Consider the following 20,832-nt stretch of genomic DNA (forward strand, 5'->3'; position numbering starts at 1 on the left):
GCTGATTAACCAATGAACCAATGGATCTCCATGTGCTGTACAGCTGTCACATCAGCTGTTTCCTCTGCCACAATTGGGGTATAATGTTGCTGGGTTTAAGTGCAGGAGAGGGGAATTTTCTTGTGACCATACAAATAATTCATCATAGGCTGTGTTCCTCAACACTCTTATGGCTGGGGCGGGGGGGGGGGGGAGAATATCTCATAGTTATAGATCTTAAATCTGACAGAAAATGGGTTGGCACACACAGTGAAGCTTGATAAAATATTTTAAAATAAGGCAGTATCAAAAGGGGGGAGAGGAGGGAAGAAACGCAGAAAGGAATGGGAAAAGGAAGGAAACAAGGCTTTATTCCTACAAATCATTTTAGGGACTTACTTCCTATAGTTTCAAAGTTTTATTAACATAAAAGAAATGTATCAGATCTCATTAAACAGCCCAATGCGTTCATTTCATAGGAAAACGCTCTACCCAGCTTGCTTTGCCTTGCTATTTCCCGAGCTAATTTTAAAAGCCGAGACCAGCTCATCTTTTGACAAACAGTCTGAACGAAAAGACTGCAAGCTTTGCATCGTTATGTGGTACATTGTAGTTTTTATGCATGTACGCTATGTGAACAAGAGGGTTAAAAGTTAAACAGTAGCCTGAGGCAGGCACACTTGCAAGCTGAACAGGTACAAAATAGGCTTTTGTTGCTTCCAAACTATTACTGTATGTCTTTAGCAGAAACTAACATAACAAACATCTATGTGGGGAAAGAAATGTATTTCCTTAAGGTTGCAGGTATTATGAAATGGAACTGCTTTAATGGCTGAAATGCCCATATGACCTTTAATCCAAAGTCATAAATTTGTCAGTGTCTGAAAGTGGCAAGATATCATTCTTAATGAGGCTAGGAGTCCCCCCCCCCCTTTCCTTTCTTTTCAGGTCTTTGTATTTCAGGCGTCTTAGCTCCGACTAGCAAGGAGTTCTGGAAATATTTCCCAGAGTAGGACAGTAAAGAACGGGTGCGTCTTTAAATATATAAATAAGTATAGAAATAAATGAGAAAACCCTCTGACTATAGCATTGTTACTATTTGGAATAAAGTAACGAAGAAAGCTCTCAGAGCTCGGTTTATTCCGCATTCCACAAAATGATAAATAACACAAGTCATCATGTTTATGTATAATGAATTACAATCCGGCTACGTTTACCTTAGTAACATTTTACTGGGGTTGTATTTTACTCCCAACTACCAATTATGTCATCATTCTGGCATTTACCTGGACATAATGATACACAGCAAACCCATTCTTGTAACATAATTCATAGCTTAAAAGTATTTGCAGAGCCAACCAGGATTCTGTATACACATAACGAGATGGAGATTGCTATTAAATTTTACAGATTAAAGTTTAGTAAACCTTAAAGTCTTATGCTGGTTTGCATGGTATTTATTAATCCTGAAGGGAAAGATGTTGTGCTATTTAAATGTCAGTAACACGTAACCCCTGTTAAAAACAACCCCCCTTCAACCACCCAAATGCCATTATACGCATTTGTTATATAATACCACACAAGTTCCAAGGGTAAATGTATTATTAAATGCCAAAAAAGACAATACGAGTTTATTAGTTTTCATAATGCTATCACAGAACTTCAGATTTTACCACCACACTGTATTTTATTTTATTATTTTTACTGCTAAGGACAGAGACCGAGACATGTCAATTGTACTTCACATCTGTTTTATACCTCCTCAAAAGATCTCAAAGCCTTGAGAAGAAATATCTATTGTGCCATTATCTTCCATTTATTCAATTTAATTTCAGTTTGAGGAAAGAAGCATATAGATCATTTAATAAGCTTGTAAGGTCATCACATTTATATTAAAGTGACCTCTCTTAAAGCCTATTAATAACAAGTACTATGCGAAGAGAAATTTAATATGAATGGTTAAAATGCATGGAATTCAGATTTTACTGTCCAACAGCTCAATTAAACAAATTGAATTTTTAAGCAACAAAAGGGAATTGAATCAAAGTGGGATGGAGTGGGTTCTGAAATGTGGACATCTATGAGTGATGGTCCTAGGGTCTTCCAGCAAGCCGTTGCCTTCATTTGTTGCCTCAGCAGTTACAAGGGATTGGGCAGACTGCAACACAAAAGGATAAAAATGTTCACCATTGAAACACAGGTTCTGGCTCCCAATAAATCATCTGTCACTTCATCACAGCCCAGTAGATAATGAGCAATAAAGTTTTCACACTCCGAGAAGGAGGAAGCCGACACAAGTAACCCAGCAAATGCTGTTGGCTTCCTTTCCTTGCCAAAAGCACATTGTGTAATAAATTACTTCTAGGTTTCAGGGAAAGGATGACCCTGACATCAGGAACATAAGCAATTTAATGTGCTAAATAAGCCTGCTCTAATCATGTTTACCTACATAATTTAATGACCAAAGAAATACTTCCTAGGTCCAGCTAGATGCATAAGAAAAAGAGAGAGAGAGATGGTATTTTAATGCAGATAAAAATAGGAGTTAAGAGAAATGTGTCTTCCAGTATTGTTTTAATATCTGACAATTTCAAAAGTGGTCATGAAATTTAACTGGTGCTTTTATTTTATCTTAATGCATGCCATACTGACCCAAATTCAAGGAACGCCAATTGTGAGAACTTAAACTATGGATTTTCCCATTCCAAAGGTAGCTTTTACCTGCTCTTGTCACTGCAACTGAGCAAGAACTGGTTTGGTTTAGCAGCATTTGGAAAGAGAATCACCTTTTGGAGACTGGCTCAGGAAACCAAGATTTTTATTTTATTTTATTTTATTTTTTTGTGTCAGGAGCAACTTGAGTTGCTCCTGGAGTGAGAGAATTGGCCATCTGCAAGGAGGTTGCCCAGGGGACGCCCAGATGTTTTGATGTTTTTACCATCCTTGTGGGAGGCTTCTCACATGTCCCTGCATGGAGATGGAGCTGATAGAGGGAGCTCATCCATGCTCTCCCCAGGTGGGATTCGAACCTGGCAGCCTTCAGGTCAGCAACCCAACCTTCAAGTCACAAGGCTTTAACCCACTACGCCACCGGGGACTCCAGGAAACCAGGATGACTAAATCGAGTCTGTTGTGTTTTGGCTATATCACAAGAAGACACCACTCATTAGAACGTACAATAATGCTAGGTGAGGAAGAAGGCAGTAAGAAAGGAGGAAAACCACATTACAGATAAATGGAATCAATCAAGGAAAGCATGGCCCAAAGCAAGACCTGAGCAGGGCTGCTGATGACAGGGTGACTTAGAGGTCTCATTTATAGGGTCATCCTAAATTGAAGTCAATTTGACAGCAGTTATTAACAACCATCTTTTGGATGTCTAAATATGATGACACCAGATCCTTTGGTGCCATTATGGTATTTAGCTAAGCAGAATCAGCTCTGGTTAGTGCTTGAATGGGAGACTGCCAATGAATGCCAGATGTTATAGATGATATTTCAGAGGATTAAAGTGGCAAAAATACATCTGATAGTTATTTGCCTAAGAAAACCCTATGCAATTCAGGGGGTCACAATAACAACAACAACAACAACAACAACAACAACAACAACAACAACAACAGCAACAACTTTATTTTTGTATCCCACCTCCATCTCCCCAAAGGGACTCGGGGCGGCTTACATGGGGAAAAGCCCAATCAGCATAGTTAAAATGTAACACATTAAAATTCATAAACAACATCATAAAACAATAGAAAACAAACAACAACATGAGACAGTATGAAACAGTCATCAAACAACAACCAGTGACCTGAAATTGTAAACAGTTTCTGGGCTCGGGTGGGCAGGCTAGTGCAATCAGTTGTGAGGATCGGACTAGCCATACGTCGAAAGGCAACCTTAAGGCAAACACAACATCTTTTGGGATTTCAGTGGGCTATCCTATGGATGGCAGCTCTATTCCTTTTTATTCCACATAGTGGAATAAAATCTTAGGCACTTTTAAAATAATCAACCGATTTTCTTCATCAGATATCAGGAGCTTCTTCAGACAATAGGAATCTTTCTGGGCAAAGGAAATCTCCTTCTATCCAAAGAAGGTCCTTTGGATTGCAAACCTAATACAGGCAGTCCCCTGAGGTACAAACAAATGACTTATAAATGACTCAGAGTTAAGAACTAATTTTTTTAAATGTCAGGAGTGATTTGAGAAACTACAAGTCGCTTCTGGTGTGATAGAATTGGCCGTCTGCAAGGACGTTGCTCAGAGGAAGCCCAGATGTTTTGATGCTTTTACCATCCTTGTGGGAGGCTTCTCTCATGTCCCCCGCAGGGAGCTGGAGCTGATAAAGGGAGCTCATCCACACTCTCCCCGGTTGGATTGAACTGGCAACCTTCAAGTCAACAACCCAACTTTCAAGTCATTAGTCCTGCCGGCATAAAAGTTTAACTGGCTGTGCCACTGGGGGCTCCGTAGGTGAGACAACAGAAAGTGAAATAAATCTACCTCTCAGAAGGGAAATTCACCCAGCAAGAGTTATCATGGGGAAAAGGTGTCTCTATTGAAGTTTTCTCACCAATCCTTGCTTCCACAACAAGCCATTTTTTTCAAAAACTAATTCTCACAGGAACAGAAAGAGGGGTGAAATCTTCTGATCAGGGGCACAGACAGCAAAACAAACACTTCTGGAGTGTTCACCCTTCCATATACTATCCAAAACTAAAAAACATATATTGGCTGGAGGAACATTCTGGAGGTACTTGTTCTGACTTACGTACAAATTCAACTTCAGAACAAACCTACAGAACCAATCTTGTTCTTAACTTGCGGAACTGCCTGTAATGGTTTCCACAAAAAAAGGGTGAGAGTAAAATTCCACAAAAATTGTTTTTCCACAGCATGCAATGTTAACCTGCGGTAGGCACCATGCTTCTCCTCTTGAAGACCTTTGTGAGAAATCTTATACTTAAAATATAGTCTTCCCATCATGAGTCCTATTTGATGTGGGTATATTGTGAATATTTGGCATTTGTTGATGAGATGTCACAAAGACAAGTTGTTGGGGCTGAATTCAGAATTTCTTTGTGACTCTGAAGTGTCAATCCTTTTCAGTTGACAAGGAGTTTGAAGGAGGCTCAGCATTCAAATTCACATGAAAGACACTTCAACGGGGTACTGGGGAGGGCTACGTACAAAGTCTGGTTCATATGCAAAATGTAAAGCTGAATATCAGTTGAAAAGTAATGAAGTAGCTGGAAAACACATAAAACATACTCTACATTGATTGATACCATTTTGTATCAGCGTTTGATGTGACTCACAGTAAAATAGTATCAAACATCCTTGTCATATGCAAATCAACAAATTAATGCTTGCATAATAGGTCAAGGTAGAAAAATATGCAAATAAACATTTGTATGTGATCTACTTTTGCCATTAACTTAAAAACACAATTAAACACATGCAAGTTGCAACTCTTAAGTGTTACTGAGCTGAGCATTCATAGCTGAAATTATACATCTCTATTTTGCCTGGAGATCTTTATTAAAATCCCCAAATTTTTGTTGATATCTTTTACTGGCTTTTAACTCTATCATATCCATGTTTACACAAGAGTATGCCTACTTACCTTCTGGGCCTTACTCAGGAGTAGCTGTGCAATATATATATCCTTTAGAATGCCAAATAGTTAGCAGGCTGAGAACAGAATTATAAGATTCCAGATTTGTGTCACTATAAAGGAATGAAAATTTAGGTTCATTGTCTTCGGAAGTCATATTAGTATCAATTATATGGGAAATGTTTCTAAATAGTTTTAAAAGAACAACCTGGTTTTTAAAACTATTAACATTTAATAGGTCTATATTAAGGCACACATTGCATTCTTGTTCAATATTAGAAATATATTATACTTGCTGTGGTAAAGTCATAGAATACACAAGCAGAGTTTGTGTAGCAACAGCAGTAGAAAAATATTTGCAAGCCGGGCAGTCTGGCAATATTGCTTGTTAAGGCATGCTATTTGTAAGCAAATTTATATGAAAAGTATGCAATCCCTAATACTAAACTACTCTAGCCCCGGACTGAAGGGTGATTTTACAAACGTCCTGCAGCACTCAATCATTCCTTCATTTTAATGTCTTTATTTTATGATTTTGTTGATGAAATACTACTTACTCGGTGCTCAAAATTCCTTTTAGGCTGCAGGCAGTGGCTAGTTGACATGGCAAGCCATATTTTACAGCTATATATTTCAGCTTTCTCTGTCCAAGTTGGAGGACACAGTAGCCAAGATGGTTTTTCATAGTGGAAATATATTTTCATATTTATTTATTGATTTGACTAATGTATCTATTTTTCAATTCACGTGCTTATGTTTCAATCCATTAGAGTGATTCATGGTCAAATAATATGTTATTGCAAGTACAAAGAGGAGATAAAGCCATTGTACACTATCTGAAACACCAGGAAAGGAGAATAAAAGAAATCCACCGCCTGCTTAAATATTAGATTTTTTTTAATGTCCAAAGTAAAAGAAAAATATATAGGATTTGCTTAATGATAATTATAGAAGAAAATTTAAGAGAAGACTTATCAATAGCATCACAAACTAATTTTGATATTAAAAGTAACCCATCTATAGGTCTCTCTCAGCCACTAAGCATTCAAATTGCCATCAAAATCAAAGCGCTTTAATTATATACCATAGAGGCCTGCAAGGCAAGTGATAATACAGTCTAGGGCCTCTCACCTCTAAGTCGTATCTTGGAACTCTGCCCAAATTAGTGGTGTCCAAAAGTTGTCATTACAGTAACTAGTAGCTGTTTGGAATCTTGTATTAAATGGGTTTCTGGTCTTGTTCCAGTTGTGAGTGGACGAATGCCCATATAAAAAGGAACTACCATCTGCCAGCTCTCTCCATGGAGTCATAGGTCTAAAGACGAGATATCCTATAGATCCCTGGAAGGCAATTTAAAGAACCTGGCAGCAGAATTAGACAGGATCCATCAACTGGAGGGGAGCACAACTCCTCTCTCTACTTCTGGATTTCATTAGCAACTGCCATTACATATGTCTCTGCTTCTCTAGCACAATGAGTGCAACCCAGTCATAGAGGTCAATGGCACTGTTACCATTGCTTTTAGAGATTATGATTCTTAATACAGCAAATAATTACATTTTATTCTTCAGCAGACATATGCCCCATAACTATAAAGCTCTTATTGAGGAATGATCCACATGTATTATTCTGCAGTATTGACAAGCACTGTATCAGTGCACTTGTAATTGAGCTATAGTTAGGGTTCACCTCAAGATCGCTCGGAAGACCATCATAAGGGCAACACACCAGAGCTTGGAAGTAACTTGTTACACATAATTAGTTACTTGTAATCAGTTTCTTTTCCCCAAAATAATAGACAGTCCCAAAGGACACCTGCATAGTGACCAGGGTAACATCATGTCTAAGACCCCATCTATGCAGTCACATAACTGATTATCTTGAGGAATCCAGATGAAGATTCAGGCGAATCCTTTTCAACCTGGAATAAACTTGATTATCCAGGATCATTCCAGGTTTAAAAATACCTTCAAAGGCCCAGATCTTATTGAAAAAAACAGACTTTTGCAGGTATGGAGGCAGTGGGGATTGTCTCCTGGGATCTCCATTTTGGACTCAAGCAGCCAAACCATGCGGTCATCCCTCCTCCTTAAGCTCAGGCAGCCTGGGAAAGAAGGATGGCAATGCCAGACTCCCCTCCCTTCCCCCAGTTAGCCCTTAAAAGGAAAATAAAAGCTTCCATAGGAAGCACAAAGCTTGCCTTACCTTCCTGGGAATGGAAAATGCAACTGAAGAACTTTGGTGGGTAATTCCCCTGTCTCTTCTCCAAAGCTTTTTAGTTTCCCTTTCAAGCCCCAGGAAGGTAAGGCAAGCCTCTTGGCTCCTATGGAGACTTTGTTTTGTTTTTAAAAGCTAAATGGTGGGCAAGGAAGGGAGAAGAGAAATCCTCATGCCCACCCATGCCTATCGTGAATTGGCGGGGTGGGTCATCTGGCGGCCCCCCTTCAGCTAAAATGGTGGGGTTTGGGGACACTGTCTGACCTGTACAGCAAGTGAAACCAGAATTTAAAATTCTCACATGTTAGGTCTGTGAGAAAGCAGCCTTAGATCCTCATCACATTGAGCTTGGACTCCATCCTAGGACACTCCATGGTGAACCAGGACGGAGCCCACCGTAGCCTTTTACATGAGGCAGAGCTAGCTCTGGCACAGCTCCGTCCTGGAAGGATCCCATATTCTCATTGATTAGAACAGGGCAAGCATATGGAGAAAGCTGGATGGAGATGCTTTTCCCTATATAATGGGGAAAGCGGCCATGCTAGTGATGCAGGGCAATAGTTTTCCCCACTGCACAGTGGATTCACCATGCTGCCTGGTGAATCCCCCTGCTGTCACCTGCTTTTTGGACCTCAGCGTGATGTGCTTCCTAGTGTCATTTTGATGAACAATACTGAGAGAGCCAACATAGTTTGAATATTGGACTAAGACTTTGAAAGACCATGGTTCAAATATCTGCTCAGCTATAGAAATCCTCTGGATAATCTTGGGGAAGCCACACCCTCTCGACCTCACCCTCTTAGAGAAAGCCAATGGCAAGCTATCTCTGAACAGATCTTGCCAGCAAAACTACATGACAGGTTCGCATCAGGGAAGTCATACACTGAAAATTACTTCAAGGCACACAACATGGAGAGAAAATGATGGCTTCAGAATGACACTCTGTCATGACATACCCTGTTTCCCCCTAAAATAAGACATCCCCAGAAAATAAGACCTAGTAGAGGTTTTGCTGAATTGCTAAATATAAGGCCTCCCCTGAAAGTAAGACCTAGCAAAGTTTTTTGTTTGGAAGCATGCCCGCCAAACAGAACACCAGAGCATGCAGGATCAGTAAATGTACGTACCATAGATGGTTGTACATGGAAATAATGGTAGTAAAAAGAAATTCTTGATAGGATTCACAATGTGTCTGGTTATGCTGGTTTGTGATGACAACTACTGTACAGTATATAATAAATGTTCATTTTTTTTGTTCAACAATAAATGTGAATTCTTCATGGAAAAATAAGACATCCCCTGAAAATAAGACCTAGAGCATCTTTGAGAGAAAAAAATTAATATAATTTATTTATTTATTTATTTGCAACATTTATATACCGCCCTTCTCACCCCGAAGGGGACTCAGGGCGGTTTACAAGTATATATACATACAATATATTATATTATACAACTATATTGCAATATTATTAGTAATATTGCATGTAATATAAATATACAATTACAATAGTGAATTATAATTATTATTACATTGTATTACAACATAATATTATTATTAATATTAATATTATATATATTCATGTGTGCGCGTGTGTGTGCATGTGTATACACATACACACAAACACACACACACACACACACACACACACACACACACACACACATATATATATATATATATATATATATATATATATATATATATATGTATATGTATATGTATATACACACACAAACACACACACACACACAAAGCATGTTACTGGTAGGAGGGGCCTTCAGCTGGAGCAAGGAGACAAGATGGAGACTGTCTTTGCTGGCTCCCTCTTTGCTCTGGCATCAGAGCGTCCGTTGGACACTGTCTTATTTTCGGGGAAACACGGTAGCAGTAGTCCAAGAGAATAGTTTGGAAAAGCTACTTTTTAGATTGAAATTTCAAGGATTCCACTTTCTCTCTGGGGAATTCTGGAAGCTACAGTCCAAAAAGTAACTTGGAAGTTTTAATGCAAAAAGTAACTCCATTATTGGCACATAATTTCACAATATTTAGAATTCCACTACTCCAGGGAAAAGGAACAACCACTGCTGCCATGCTGACTAGAGGAAAAGGCACAACATTTATGATAATACCAGCCACCAGTTTTGGGACACCTTTTTTCACCCACTGCCTTATTTCAGAGAGGAAAACCTCTCTGAAAAGATCTTTAATGTGCTAAAATTATAAACATTCAGTTTGGTGGAATTCTGAACAACTACATTTTCATTACAATTCAAGCCTATAAATACAAAACAAAAACAACAATTGTTCCCAGCACCCTTGAGAACAGTCTGTAGGTTTCAGCCTGTAGAGGTATCATCTAAGAGCAAGTGAAGTGACAGTTTTAAAAGAACAGGTGACTGTATTACAAGCTTACTGGGAAATCACAGCACATCTGTGCTCTGCACTGGTCAGGTTGCCTCCAGAAGAACCTGAGGTCCCGTGATCATTGTACTTCAACATGTAGATAAATTAGATAGGAGTCAGAGGAGGGCAAACATGATAAAGGGCTTAGGAAAAAGATGTTATACCAAAAAGATTACAGTCAGGAGGCTGTTTAGCCTAGAGAAAAGAAGATTAAGGGAGAACATGATAACAATCTTCAAATATTTAAAAGGCTGCTTCAGAGAAGATGAAGAGGGGGTGTTCTCAACTGTCACTTGCAACAGGGCAAGTGTCAACACAGGAGTATTTCAGCCATCGGCAACTGCCTAATACAAACCTGTCTGGCAAACAGCAGCATAGAGAAGAGTCATTCTCTTCCAGGCACAGGGCTAAGAGCCCCGCTATTGCTGCTCTTGAGCAGTTGAGTGAAGAGAGCAGCAGGGTTTGCTGCTGAGAGGAAGCAAGGAAGGGAGACAGGTCACAGGCAATATATTCTATTGCCAGCAGGAAGGGGTGAATGATAGGCCAAGGAGTCTGAGGTTAATTCTGAGATATGGAAGGATGAGCAGTGAACAGCCAGTTGTAGGCAGGAATACTGTGGATTAACCTCACTAGACTAGACTCACAAAATCACAATTCAGATCCCCAAGCACATAGTGATTGTTTTAACTGGTTTGATTTGAAGTGACCAACAGCTTAAGTCATTGTTACAGTGAGTCCTTGGTATCCACTGCGTTTTGATTCCTGGACGTCCTCCCATGGATACCAAAATCCATGGATGCTCGAATTACATTATGTACAATGATGAAGTAAAATGACATCCCTTATATAAAATAACAAAATTAAGGAGGGGTGGGAGTTGTTTTTTTTTTTTTTTTACATATTTTCAAGCTGTGGGTGATTGAATCAATTGACGCAGAGTCCATGAGTGCAGGCGGCTAACTGTATTGCTCTTTATTGTATGATTTTGAAATACCTCTTACCTTGAGAGTTTCAGAATACAGCTAGCCCTTCGTATCCACGGATTCTGCATTCATCCGTGCTTTAAAAAAAATACTCCCACCCCCCACCAAAAAACAATTCAAAAAAGCAAACCTTGATTTTGCCATTCCATATAAGAAACTCCATTTTGCTATTTTTTTCATGTCAGGAGCAACTTGAGAAACCTCAAGTTGCTTCTGGTGTGAGAGAATTGGCTACCTCCAAAACTTTGCCCAGGGTATGCTGGGATGTTTGATATTTTATCATCCTTGTGAGGCTTCTCTCATGTCCCCGCATGGGAAGCTGGAGCTGACAGATGGGAGCTCACTCCGCTCCCAGGATTTAAACCACTGATATTTTGGTCAGCAGTCCTGCCGGCCCAATAGTTTAATCCATTACACCACCAAGGGCTCTCATTTTTTCTATGCCATTATACATATGGGGTTTGAGCACCCATGGGTTTTGGTGTCTCCTGGGATCCAAACTCGGTGTATAGCAAGGACTGACTGCTACAAATATTTTAATATATACATGACAAAATAATGCCAACTCCACATAGAGATGGCCCAGGATTTCTTGCTTTCTAGAGTTAAGGAAGAGATGCCACCTACCTTCCATCTGCTGAAGTCAACATTATCCACTAAACCAGAGGCATTGGGCTAATTAAAGGACCCAGGACAGGGAAACACTTGCTACCACGAAACCCAACAATCTGCTGTCTAAATGTGCTTACTTCACTTTGGAAGGATCAGTGAGGAAACCATTTCGGGCAAGAGTAACAAACTAATTTTGTGTTACTAGCCCTGCTGGCTGGGGGACTGTGGGAACTGTAGTTCAAATTGTAACTTTTCTTATCTCCAATTAGAAGTTTGAGAAATCTAGTACGATTTTTAGTTATACAAATTTGCAGCATGCTTTCTTCCTTCAGTAGTCTTGTGGTAATGCGAGTCTATGTAAACAACACCCTCTTTATACCATGTTCTGATTATCTGCACATTAGACAGCCTCAGGCAATTTGTGTAAATTAAAGTGTACCTTGGTGGGTTCCCCCCCCCCCATCCAATCTCTCCCACGCTCTGCCATATAATACACAAATGTATGCATATATATATATATATATATATAGGCATAATAAAGTTAGCACCAAATAAGGACTTAAAGAGTCACAATATTTTATACTGATTATCAGAGCAGTCATTATTGCAACTGAGCAATGAAATAAACACCTCTCCTAATTACAGGAATTGCTTGAGAATCACCAGGCACTGACAGACATCACACTTACAATAAAGTTTGGTTTACAGCACAGTGTGTGTGGTGTGGATGAAAACAGAGAATATGAATAATGGCACAATGGTACTGTGTATATTTTAATTAGCTAAAGGTAACCAAATGAGATTTGCCATTATTATATTGAGGTCAGTTCTCCACATGGCTTCAAGCACAACACATTAAGACAGGCAAGGTGATGCCAAACTGGGGGTTTAAAACTAATCAACGTAATTAAACATAAAGTAAGAGCATGTGTTAAAAGCTACACCCATTTTACCGATCACCCTATTTGCATTAGTCTTGTACTGTAAATATTAGCACCGAAGAAGTGCTAATTAAATTGTTCCCTTACAAACAGAGCAAAACAAAATCTAATCTAATTTGATGTTTTTACAATAGCTACACCAGTTCTGATTCTGCTGAAGTACAAGTCATTGTAAAGGAACAGTCCAATTTTTCTGTGCAGTTGACTTTGTTCCATTGTGCTAACACACTGAAATGAAGTATGTGGGTAAAAAAGGCAAAAGTTGACCAAAAAGCAATAAAAGCAGTATAAATAAAGACAGAAACTGTGGTGGTAAAGGGAGAAATACGTAATAACTTCCCATGATCTCATCAGATGGGGTACATTTTGGCAACATACGCCTGTTCATCTTCTTTTTTGCAACAGAGCCTGCTGGCTCCCATCCCACAATGTAGAGTTACTTCTGGTTGGGCCCTGTTGCAAAAGGGAAGGTAAATCACCATATGCCACCACCACAGCAACACGGGAGGCTTCCCGTGTTAAATAGAGATCAACTGGGGAAAGCCGTGCTAAGTATACTTCTGTCAGTGGGATGGGGTAGTGGGAAGCCAGGTGATGCGAAGCGTGGGGCAATGGGTTCCTCATGTCCCCCGCTCGGCACTGTCGGATTTGTCACTATGTATGGCGAGTCTGGTAGCCAGTATGATGAGGTCCTTGCAATGTTACTCATCATGAGATATGTCTCCTTTACTGAAAACCCAGAGCAACACAGCAATTGCCTGATACTTCAGCCAGTGCCCTGAGACCTGGCAACTCTGCTGGAGCAGCTGTATCCAAACCATACTGAATATTTGATATATGCATGTGATTAACCACAGAAAATATTGTTTTAGCTTTCACCTTCCATCTCCACCCCACCACCAGTCTTTGAGGCTTCAGCACTTTTGTTCATCTGTTTTTAGTGCTGCTTCCTCCTTTCCCCTTGCAATCTCATATAAGCCATATCCACCTTAATCTGTTTTCCCTTCATCTTACATGGTGGTGTTTCAACTGAGCCATATTGGAGTTAGAGTCAGATTTAGTATCATATAATCCTGGGTAGAAATGAGAAATCAAACCCAGGGAGCCATGAACTCCACGCCAAATCTAGTGAGATTTTCCAAGAATGTTTCATTTTATATTGACTGCAGTGAAAGAGTTAAATGAAAAGCAGAGAATCTGGAACTCCTGAATAAATGAGCTCTGTGGCTAGCCAGGGACTTAGCCTCTCTCAGTACAGTGCTGGCAAATGCTGGCATTGAAAAGGCCCCCAAATGAGTAAAAAGTCTTCCACTCCATCATGAAGAGCTGTTCTCTGGAGTGAGTACCAATGGGGACATGTTTAAAACACTTACCATATGTGGTTAAGAAAGGCCTAATTTGTCCATTCTGAAATTTTGCCTTCCTTTTGAAAAGGATAGTTAATATAAAGTAATTTGTTTTGCAGGTGAGGCTTTATTCAGAGTGGTTAATACATCACCCTTGGTTGCCTGAACAATTAGAAATTGTCACCAAAGAAAAATGTCGCAGTTCATGTAAATAACTATTTACCTAAAGGAAATGTGAATCCACAAGAGTCAGCATACTTTAATGAGGCATGACAACAGAGAGAAAAAGCTAGCAGTATGCTGCATCTGCTAAAGCTGACATCACTTATGGTAGAAATTGGCCAAAACAACTATTATTTGTTTTGTTTTTCTTGTCAGAAATAATGCAGCTTGAAATTTTCAACAGGCAACATGCGTCCAGGCCATTTGTTACTTCTAATGGCCTAATTGTTCTCCTGGCAGAAATAAAAAATTAGGGCACTTATGTCATTTACCTAAATTTCTAATTAATGCAATGCCAATAGAGAAACTGGAGCAAAAGAAGAAGAAGAAGAAGAAGTAAAAAAAGATAGTGTGTGTGTGTGTGTGTGTGTGTAGGAGGGGAGGGAGAGATTTTGTGCTAGTTTATATGTCATTTATCTTCGTTATTGTCTTTTTTTTCTTCCATCCAGGTACATTGCTTGCTTGTTTAGATGAGTCCATTTTTGTTTTGTTTTTAAGTAGAACAAATATGTTTTCATCTATTTACTTCTACTATTTTTTTTTTCATGTCAGGAGAGACTTGAGAAACTGCAAGCCGCTTCTGGTGTGAGAAAATTGGCCATCTGCAAGGACGTTGCCCAGGGAACGCCCGGATGTTTTGATGTTTTTACCATCCTTGTGGGAGGCTTCTCTCATGCCCACGCATGGAGCTAGAGCTGATAGAGGGAGCTCATCTGTGCTCTCCCCGGGTTGGATTCAAACCTGGCAACCTTCAGGTAAGCAACCCAACCTTCAAGTCACAAGGCTTTAACCCACTACGCCACCTGGGGCTCCTACTAACTGACGTCTGATGTATTGGAACAACCTAACAGGCCCTGGATTCCAGACCTGACTAAAGGTCTATAGAAGAAAGCAAAAGACATAACCATAAATTTCCAGGGGAGCATACATATTATACACATCATAGCACTTTGATACCACTAACTACCATAGCTCCGCCCTATGGAATTATCAGGTGTATAGTTTAATGAGGTGCTTAGAATTCTCTGTCAAAGAGAACTCTAATGCTGTAGATCAGAATGTGAAGTAGCATTTCCAGAAAAAAATTCCATGGACTTCACAAATGTACAAATCCCAGGATACTATAGGAAAGAAACTGGAGCAGGTAATTTACCTCCAATATGGCTCTAATCCTGGATGTAGCATAGACCCATCGTAACTACTAACTAGTATGCATTACCAGTTAAGGACAGGTGTGAACATAAATCACAGTCCATGCAAATAATAGTGTGATAAATATTCAACTCTGTAGAATAGGACAGACAAAAAGACACACCTATTTAGGCATATAGCAATGTAGAATAGCCCAAAATCACACTGCTTTTTAAACTGCATTCAAAATGTGGTAGGATATATTCAGAAGTCTATAAAAGTGGAATATAGCCAGTCTCTGGAATAGGAAAATAAAACAAACAAAGTTCAGTAGCAATAATGCTAGAGCCAAGTGGGAAATAAGAGACATTATTATTTATTACACATCAGTGACAGTTATTAACCAGTCTTTTGGAAAGAGATGATGCCTTTATTTTGGTAAAATGTATTTAACTATCAGGATAAGAACATGGCAGGAGGAGGAAGTGCACAGTTGCATCATACCATTTCTCCATGTGCTCTGACCTCATTCGAGGTCACAATATCAATGATTTCTTTATTGGATTCAAATCCTAGATTTGTATGACTATAGCTTTCATACATTGATTGTATGGTAAAGGATTGTTCTCAACTGAAAATGCTACGAGACCAACTTCTGAACGCATTGACCCTATTCATGGAATCAATGAGACATGTCATGATTAGCTATAGGGGAATGTTGAGTTGTCTTGGTAAGTGAAGGCTACAGTTTATGAACTTGGTACTTACAAATTACAAATTAAAGAACCTAGTTTACTTGGGACCTATTTGGGCCACATCTTCATCACTGCAACACAGGCATAATGGTAAACTCTACATGTTCATCTCCAATCAGTGGCAGACTGGCCAGGGTGTCAACTTGTCTAATGGCATGTTTAAGTTGGCCCCCTTAAACATTAGACTAGGGGTCCCCAAACTACAGCCCACGGGCCACATGCGGCCTATCGAAGCCATTTATCCGGCCCCCGCAGTAGCTGCTACCTCCTTGTCCACCAAGGAAGGCGCATGTGGTGCGAAGGAGAAGGAGGGGAAGCATGCACCTTTCCCTCCTCCCTCGCTCCAAACACACCTTTCCCGCTGCCGCTGTCACCGCGGAAGGTGCGTGCGGGGTGAAAGAGGAGGGAAAAGTGCATGCCTTTCCCTCGTTCCTCGCTCCTCACACACCTTTCCTGCCCCCGCTGAGGAAGGTGCGTGTGTCCCTCACCCCGCATGCACTTTTCCTTCCACTGTTGCCGAGGAAGTTCGGCCCTTCAAGGTCTGTGGAATGGTGAACTGGCCCCTTGTTGAAAATGTTTGGTTACCCCTGCATTAGACAATATGTTAAAACATTAATGGCTTTTTAGTAGCTTGAATATATAATAGATGTTAAAACATGATTACTGTATGCAACTAAAATTTTTGTTGAATTGCTATTTTAATAGTTTCATTTTCCCACGTATGTGCTTTTTAAAAAATCATGTATTTCTTATAAAAATTAAATGACAGCCTTATAGTTGTGCTATAGTCCCTTTGCCTTCCAACAAGCAATATTTTGAGACCCAGTCTGCAACTGTCTCTAATGTTTAGATCAACAACTGGTGCTGCCACCTGAGGCAAAACTTGAATTAAAAAGGAAAGTGCAAAACAAATGTTGCCCCTTTGTCTTTTGTAAAATGGGAAAATAAAGATGCCGGTCATGTGACTCCACTCAGAGTTGAGCATTTGCATGGCTCCATTAGGATTTACATTGGCATCCCAGGGGGAAAAAGCAGATTCTATCAGCACTGAAACCATGATGGTCTCTTAGCAGTTGTTGTTGTTGTTGTTGTTGTTGTTGTTGTTGTTGTTGTTGTTGTTGTTGTTGCTGTGTGCCTTCAACTTACATCTGACTGTGGTGACCCCAAGGTGAAGCTATTGTGGGGTTCTCTTTGCAAGGTCTTTTTCACAAAGGACTTGCTATACCTTCTTCTGAAACTAAGAGAGTGTGGCTTTCCAAAAGCTACCCAACAGGTTTCCATGGCTAAGCAGGGATTCAAACCGTGGTTTCCAGAGTCATAATCCAATGCTCAACACAAGGCTGGCTCTGTATTAGCAGCTCTGCCATAGAGAAACATAAGTCATAATGCTAACCCTCCCACTGGTGTTACATCAGAGACATACCCAAACTGATATTTAGGAGTTGCATTATTTGACAACTAATTTTGTCTAATAACTGTAAAACTGATATTTCTCCTGGCATCCTTGCTATTTCTGTGATAAGGACGTAAAACATATCCATCCATTAATTCATTCCTTTACTGTATTTATATGCCACTTTTCCCCCTGTGTGAGACCCAAGGCAACTGGCAAACAATAAAATAAAATATTTATTTATTTATTTTTATTTCCAGCATTTACACCCCGCCATTCTCACCCATGGGGACTCAGGGCGGCTTACAACAGTTGGCAACATTTAATGCCAAGAACATAATAATAAAACAAAAACAGTACATATCATCAATTAAAACTATAAAAATACATCATTAAAATACATTATAACATTTAAAACATGTAATTTAGATCCATTTGTCTAAAAACCTCATGCTTCAGCCTTCAATCAGACCATGTCGACGTTATCATATTACTCATTAAAAGCTTGTGCACACATAACTTACAAGTTAGTAAATAAGTTACAGGTTAGTAATTAAATTATTATTATTATTATTATTATTATTATTATTATTATTATTATTATTTCTTTGACGGGCATATTTGAACTTGTAGGTGAGAAGGATCTCTGAAAACAGATTGATTCCAACAGTTTGATTTATTTATTGGGCAGCTTTATAGTAACTGTGTCTACTAGCACAATAACAACAACAACAACAACAACAACAACAACATAAAGAGTTTCACATGAATCGATACTTGCAATATCTGAAAGTATAATGCAAAGGGTAATTCCTATATTCTTATCCCAAATTCACATTTGTTTTGCATTATGAATGCCACAGAGAATTACTGCATACAGATTCAGCTAACAATCAGCCTTGAAGCTGATAATTCTCTGAAACATTTTAAAATACCTGTCTAATATCTGTCTTTCTTACAGAGAAGTTATTGAAGAAACTGTTGGTGACCTATACTATAAAGATACTTCAAAGTGGATCTTTGACTTGATTCAGCAAGTTAATCTGAACTACAGTAATGCCATTATAATACAGGTATCCAGTGATGCATGAAAACTGAAATTTCAAGGGGATTTTAAAAAGACTTAGTTATTCGGAACTAGAGTCTGCCCATGTCACCAATGGGATATTAAAGCAAACTCTTCTGGGAATGGTAAGTTGTAAGCAGATACTGATAATAGAAAAGTAAAAGCAATAAGAACAGATTTGGTTCATGCCAGGGTCCCATAAACTCCCTAATGAATAAAAAATGGTAGCGATCGTACTATTTTTCTATATAAAGTAGCTAAAATATGGATGTAAAAAATTGTAATAAAATATAAATAAGATTTGAAGGTTTAGTTTTTGTCAGAATTAATATTATGATGTTAAAAGCATGAGTATTGTAAATATTTTATATCTGATTAATTTAAGTTTCTAGCGGAAAGCGGGAAAAAAACCCCTCTATTCAGTTCTATATCATGACTTATCCTTAGCCCGATGCAAATGTCCAGCCAAACTGACACAACCACAAACTATGTGGCAGAAGGCATAGGGTGGTGTGATCAAGCCCTACAGGCAATGTCTTCCTGTGCATCACACTGCTTCCTCAACTCTGAGTTTTGATGTACCACCATGTCCCTTCTACTCTCAACTCATCATGGTGTCAATTCACAACCTACATAAGCCAAAATACTCTTAGGGCATATCTACATTGGTCATTTAGATTGGTGTAGATGTGGATCAGGACTGTTGAGGCTACATGCCACACAGGGCTGATCTGGGATATCCCAGGGTAAAACTCCCAAGACATGACACCCAACTTTTTCTGGTGCTTGCTCTGATGGTAGGCATAGTGACGATGAATGCTAGGAAAGGACAGGGGACAATCAAGGAGGCTTACAAAACTGAAATCTTCTGTGCATGGGTTAAACCCCCATAAGTATGGTCATAGAATCATAGAATCATAGAATAGTAGAGTTGGAAGAGACCCCATGGGCCATCCAGTCCAACACCCTGCCAAGTAGCAGGAATTTGCGTTCAAAGCACCCCTGACAGATGGCCATCCAGCCTCTGCTTAAAAGCCTCCAAAGAAGGAGCTTCCACTACAGAGTTGGTCAATGAATACAGAATTGTTGATGATGGAATGCTATCTCCAGGAAGACTGACCTTTGTCTATTTTTATGTCATTTTGGTCTCAAGCATTTCAATCATTTGTACATACTTATACTTCTTGGTGTTTGTTTCAGTTCTGCTGACTGTTTTATACTATTCTTAGGCTGTTGCACTGTTGTTGTATTGTTATATTGTTTTGCATTATTATTGCCACATGAAGGTTTATTTTTATTACCTGCATCCTTTTTTTAGACATCATTCATCAGTATATTCTATGTAATATATAGAAGTGTAGAACTGATGAGAAGAGGAAATAACATTTAACCCATTTGCTGAATCTTGCCAGTTTGTTGTGGCACATTTTCAAATAGAATTAGCCACTGATCCAAATGGATTAAATGAAGGGGGATGTTTCTCCCGATGTTCAGGGACAATGTGATGAAATTGTTCTGAGCAAATGTAGAGACTGATAAATAAAATGGCACTAAACCAACAACAATGGCTTTGTAAATATAATGGAGTGTTGTAGGCTACACCCCCCCCCCCAACAGACACACACACACACACTGAGAGAAACTATGGGGCCAATGCTTCTCTAAGGTGACTTTTGGTTATTTGTTCCAGCTCTGTGCCTTATTTCATTCACAGTCCCTTGAAGCATAAGCTCCCTGTTACCTAGCACTTCCGCACTGGAAGAACAGAAGGCGAGCCATATCATACTGTGGGGGGACTGCCTCTCCCTACCAGGGAACAGTTTGTAGCAAACAGTCTGAGATATGAAAATGTATTTAATGCCATTAATAATTTAAGAAGTGAGAGCATGTGCTCTTGGAGAGTTAAATGCTTGTCAGAGTGATAGATGCACGCTTCACCACCAATACATTTCGTATGAAGAGCAGAGGGATTTTGCAAACTTGTGTTGACCTTGGGTTGCGGTATATAGGAGGCAGATTGCAAAGGCAGGCCTGCTTATGGTGGGAGAGTGCGTCAGCCCTCAATTTACAGCCCTTTCCCCAATTAAAGGACTGTAAAAACATTAAAATTAATGCAGTCTTAACTCTAGAGCAGGCTCTACTTTCTTAATTAGTGCATAATT

At 39.3% G+C, this 20,832-nt stretch overlaps 1 long non-coding RNA gene across 1 annotated transcript in view; it reads right to left on the bottom strand.

Moving 5' to 3' along the window:
• Positions 1-342: 342 nt before the first annotated feature.
• The window catches only part of LOC134297724 (uncharacterized), an 84,922-nt gene continuing 64,432 nt past the window's right edge, over positions 343-20,832 (bottom strand). The window contains exons 2-3 of the long non-coding RNA XR_010004584.1: positions 5,610-5,713; positions 343-2,137 (exon numbers count right to left, since the gene is read on the bottom strand). This is a non-coding gene — a long non-coding RNA (uncharacterized LOC134297724). The remainder of the gene's footprint in view (positions 2,138-5,609; positions 5,714-20,832) is intronic.

The sequence above is a fragment of the Anolis carolinensis genome, chromosome 3, assembly GCF_035594765.1.
Source record: "Anolis carolinensis isolate JA03-04 chromosome 3, rAnoCar3.1.pri, whole genome shotgun sequence".
In the NCBI taxonomy this organism is placed as follows: Eukaryota; Metazoa; Chordata; class Lepidosauria; order Squamata; family Dactyloidae; genus Anolis; species Anolis carolinensis.